Raw genomic sequence first — 5,924 nt, forward strand, 5'->3', positions numbered from 1 at the left:
TGCAAATTCTTTGTCCACTAACCTTTGTTGTGTGTAGGTTCATTGAGTGTGGTGGAATCCCTTGAATGCTTGCACATAGAGCATGACTTGTGTACACATAGAACCACTGTTGACTGTCTGTTTGATTTGTCTGAATGTGAATATTGACTTGTTTGATTTTCTTACAGGTACTTTAGTAGCTTTAGCTCATTGCTTGAGCTTTGCTTTTCTTGTGGTTGGCATACCACCTAGGTAATCATCCTCTAACTCCATGTAGTCTGGAAGCCCTATCGTTTCTGTTTGGCAGGCATTTGGCTGAAGACCTCCTTAAGAGGCAATGTCTATGATTGTTTATATTTGTGCCATGTACTTCAAGTCCTCCTAAGTGAAGTGGCAATTGGCAGATAGAAGGGATTATCAATCAATCCCCTGCTAGTCGTTTGAATCGTCCATTATGCTCGCACTACGTGCTGATGCTCTTGGACATGTAACCCAAGATCCTTGTACATAGAGTCAGTCAAGTGGAGTAGAGTCCCCCATTGTGGACTCCCACGTTTTCATTGATTTAAGCTCACCCAGGCCAGGGTTAAGAGTTATGAGGTCTTACCCTCATTACCTTTCATCTGCTCACCCTGACGGTCAATGTCAGTGGTTAAGAGCTTCTTGACATCCCTTCCAGTTGGCTTGTTTGTCGAGGTTGATATGACCCCTTGACTAAAGCTCAGCCTTGTATGAGCCGCTTGTTTGCATATAGTGCGTGATAACTGTTCACCTGTCATGTTTTTCTTGCTGTTTATTTGCTGTTTCAACTTGCTTCCTGTGCGAGTTAGGTTCTGTTTAGATACCTCAACCTAGGACTATTGTGGATTGCATGACAACTTTTAGGCTCGAGTCAGTCTCCCTATTAGTTTGTTATTTCCCCGGTCTCTGGTTAGGAGAAATTTTCTCCCCTGTTAAGGGGAACTACGTCGCCCTGATCCTCATACCAGATGAGGTACGTAGGCAGGAGATCGTGCGAGATCTCTCCGGGCAACCTTTTCTTTTTCGTGTGTGTTTGTGTGAAAACTATTAGGCTCGAGTTCCAGACTCCCTATTAGCTTGTCTGTTTGATAACCTTTTTGTGTGTGTTAGGAGTTGGATGTAAGACCAGCGATTAGCATTCTGTTTCCTATTTGTTGTGTGCTTGGAGTCTGATGTAAGTCCAGCCATTGGCATTCCGTTTCCCGTTTGTTTGTTTTGTTTGGAGTCTGATGTAAGTCCAGCGATTGGCATTCAGTTTCCCGTTTGTGTTTGTTTGTCTGGAGTTGGATGTAAGACCAGCGATTGGCATTCCGTTTCCTGTTGTGTGTTTTGTTTGACGTCTCAGCGTTTTCTTTCAGCGTTTCGTTTTGGCGTGCGTTAGCCGAGCTACGAGTGCTCTGATTCTTACTCTGGTTAGAGAAGATACTTATGCATAGGATGCGATGTCCTAGCGAGCACGTTTCCCATTTCCCCGAACTACGTTGACTCTGATGTTTGTTTCTGACAAACTACGTAGGCCCAGGATGCGACATCCTGCCGAGTCACCTTCCTCCGTCTTCTTCCATCTGTGTTTGATTCCAGTGTGTGTGCATTCTTTGAGCAGTTTTTTATCAACAACCTTATTCTATTCTTTTGAGCGTGGATCCCGTCGAGTACGACGGACGTGAGGGGTGCTAATACCTTCCCCTTGCGTAACCGACTCCCGATCCTTGTAATCTCCGGTCGTAAGACCATTTCCTTTCCAGGTTTACTTCAAGCGTTTCCTTTCCCTCCTTTGGGATAAATAACGCACGGTGGCGGCTCTGTTTGTTTGTTTTTTTCCCGCCGGTTTTTTTTCGCGGATGCTACAGTGTGATTGTAGGGAAGTGAATGGGTTCTCATATCTAAGAGTGCTTAGGTAGAAATTGCACGGGTAAAGATTAGGTGATAAAGACTGTAACTTGTTGAAGTGTACGGAGAGTCTTTGAACTAATTCTATTTTAGTGAATTTCCTTCCTGGCTTGGTAGCCCCCAGACGTAGGTGAGTTGCACCGAACTGGGTTAACAATTGCTTGTGTTATTCGCTTTACCATTCTGTTTTTGTTTATCCATTGTGTATTACCAGATATTAGTGTCGTGACATTACCTTCGACATCTTATATCTGATACCAGAATTTCAGGTAGAAAACCACGGAAGAGTAACCGTCGTCGGTTAGGATGAACAAAAGGTTTAACTCTGCAAGGGGATAAAAATAGAGTTTACGACTACCGGTATAAAGGTAGAAAACCACAGACTCAGACGAGGAAAAAATGGACAATTACTGGTTACTGAGCAATCATTCATCTGAACTAAGGGGAAGCGCAAGGATAATTGCAAGAAGCCAAATCTAGGAACAAACTAGAGAGACGCGATGAAACAAGACTCATCCCTATGAGGATATAACTCAGGGGGAACTCCATCCTAATATATGTGTTGGGAGGAAACAGAAACAACCATCATCCACGAGGACATAACTCAGTGGGGCATATGGAAGGAAGGATAAACACTTTCTGCTTATGGGGTTGACTCTACATTGGGAGATCAGACACAACATCTGCTTGGGGAAATATATTACCAACTAGCAGGAGATAACAAACAAAGATATATGGCAAAGAATGTAACATGAATATCTGAATGTTAAAATTATATGCACATATGCGTGGTTTAAGTATGATGAATGCTGACAAAACGGACATATCTAACACAAACAGGTCCAAGAATCAATGAATAAAAATCCGGTACTACATCTCAAAAGAGAAAGCCAGGCCCAGTGGAGAACATCCAATCTGATGGGGGCAAGAGATACCAGGAAACAAAGATCTCGGCCGGGGAATGAACATCAATCATTCCGGCTGAGGATATGATCATCGCTCAGATAAAATCTGCTGTAGAAGCAACTCTACTGGGGAAATTATCAGAGGGAAAAATGGAACTCTGTGGGGAACAACCACCAAATTAGAAGCTTCCAAGGTCATCACCAAATACTGCCCTACCCATAGGCCACATCTGCCGAGGAGGAAGGATCACTACTCTGCTGAAGGCAAGAGGGATGAATATGTTTACCAAACACTCTGCTCGGGAGAAAAACCACAAAGGGCTCTGAAGGAAGAGGATACAAGCATGCCAGGGATATGAAAAAATGTCTCACCCTGTTGGGAATCATACCATCTTCGGGAGAGCACTGAAGACATCCCAAGTATCTTTTTGTCATTGTGAATGCTCACTTTGTTTAAAAACAAGTTATGATAATTTATTTATTTAAAACAATGACATTTCTCAATTAAAACATGCAAAACATTTGTTGAATAGAAATAAATAAGAGTGCAAATAATTGGATAAAGGCTCAAATTTATTTGATGGAATGGTAGTCTACAAATGGCAAGACTCCATGGATTTTTACAAATTTGAAATTGGTGATATATATTGGAAAAGGGCTACATTGAACATAATGACCATTTCTCCACCAACTCTGAATCTGATGTGTTTGAAGCTTCAATTGACGATGACTGAGCGAGAATCTCTGACAGACAACAGTTTGTAGAACAAAGTCTTGTCAGGATGCAGTTACTTGCCAAATCCCTAATTTTTGCCTAGATTTCCCCAGGGTGAGGTACTCAATCTAGCGGGATACATATTCATTTTTTTATGTCTCTAACTTTTGCCTGGATCGCCCTTTCGGGTTTTCAATCCACCGAGACGCTCATTTTTGCCTAAACCGCCCTTTCGGGTTTTCAACTTAGCGAGCTATTCTGTTTTTATTTTTTTAGGCGAAGTATTTCTTGACTGCATCTGAATTCACAGGACGAGTGAAATCCTCCCCATCCATAGTTGTAAGTATCAAAGCACCGTCTGAAAAGGCTCTCTTGACAACATATTGACCTTCATAGTTTGGAGTCCACTTGCCCCTGGAATCGGGCGCGAAAGACAAGACTTTCTTGAGCACAAGGTCACCTTCTCGGAACATACGAGGTTTGACCTTCTTATTAAAGGCTTTCTTCATCCTTTGCTGATATAACTGACCGTGGCACATGGCAGTCAATCTCTTCTCTTCAGTCAAATTCAGTTGGTCATAATGACTCTGAATCCATTCAGCATCAATTAACTTGGCTTCCATCAAGACTCTCGTTGATGGGATCTCCACCTCTACTGGGAGCACAACATCCATGCCATAAACAAGAGAGAAAGGGGTTGCCCCTGTTGAAGTGCAGACAGATGTATGATATCCATACAAAGCAAATGGCAACATCTCATGCCAATCCTTATACGTAACAACCATCTTCTAGACAATCTTCTTGATATTCTTATTAGCAGCTTCAACAACCCCATTCATCTTGGGTCTGTAAGGAGAATAATTATGATTTGCAATCTTGAACTCTCTACACAGCTCTTTCATCATCTTGTTGTTCAAGTTAGATCCATTACTAGTAATGATCTTATCTGGCACACCATATCGGCATATAAGTTGATTCTTAATAAACTTCACAACCACCTGACAGGTTACGTTCGCATATGATGCCGCTTCAACCCACTTGGTGAAGTAACCAATTGCTACGAGAATAAATCTGTGACCATTGGACGCTTTCGGCTCTATCATGCCAATCATGTCAATTCCCCACATAGAGAAAGGCCATGGTGATGAAATCACATTCAGAAGTGTCAGAGGAATATGAATCTTATCCGCATAAATCTGACACTTATGGCATTTCTTCACATATTTGCAGCAATCAGACTCCATTGTCCGCCAATAGTAGCCTGGTCTCAACATCTTTCTAGCCATGGCATGTCCATTGGAATGAGTACCAAATGAACCCTCATGGACCTCCGTCATTAACAGGGCTGCTTCGTGTCTATCCACGCATCTGAGTAGAACCATGTCAAAGTTTCTCTTATAAAGCACATCGCCATTGAGGTAGAAACTTCCTGACAACCTCCTCAAAGTCTTTCTATCTTTCACAGATGCCCCAGGCGGGTAAATCTGGCTTTGAAGAAAACACTTGATATCATGATACCATGTCTTATCATCTTGCATTTCCTCTACTGCAAATACATGAGCTGGTTTGTCCAAGCGCATCACAGTGATATTGGGAACTTCATTCCACATCCTTACCACAATCATTGAAGTGAGTGTAGCAAGCGCATCTGCCATCCGATTCTCATCTCGAGGAATATGATGGAAATCAACCTCAGTAAAGAATGTTGAAATCCTCCTCGCATAATCTCTATATGGGATGAGGCCAGACTGATTCGTTTCCCATTCACCCTTAATCTGATTAACAACAAGGGCCGAATCACCATAAACATCAAGATGCTTGATCCTAAGATCAATACATTCCTCCAATCCCATAATACAGGCCTCATACTCAGCCATATTATTCGTGCATTTGAAAGTTAGTCTTACTGTAAAAGGAAAATGTGTGCCCTGAGGAGTAATAATCACTGCCCCAATACCATTTCCGTACTAATTTACAGCGCCATCAAACACCATGCTCCATCGGGAACCAGGCTCTGGCCCTTCATCAAGCGTAGGCTCATCACAATCTTTCATTTTCAAATACAAAATCTCCTCATCCGGGAAGTCATACTGAACTGACTGATAATCCTCAATTGGTTGATGTGCCAAGTGGTCAACCAAGATACTACCTTTTATCGCCTTCTGAGCTCGATACTCAATATCATACTCAGACAACAACATCTGCCAACGGGAAATCCTCCCAGTTAAAGCAGGCTTCTCAAAAATGTACTTAATTGGATCCATTTTGGATATCAACCAAGTTGTATGATTCAACATATACTGGCGTAAGCGCTTAGCAGCCCAAGCCAAAGCATAACATGTTTTGTCAAGCATCGAGTATCGAGACTCACAATCAGTGAACTTCTTACTCAGGTAGTAGATAGAATACTCTTT

The sequence above is a fragment of the Lathyrus oleraceus genome, chromosome 2 (genome assembly GCF_024323335.1).
Source record: "Lathyrus oleraceus cultivar Zhongwan6 chromosome 2, CAAS_Psat_ZW6_1.0, whole genome shotgun sequence".
Lineage (NCBI taxonomy): Eukaryota > Viridiplantae > Streptophyta > Magnoliopsida > Fabales > Fabaceae > Lathyrus > Lathyrus oleraceus.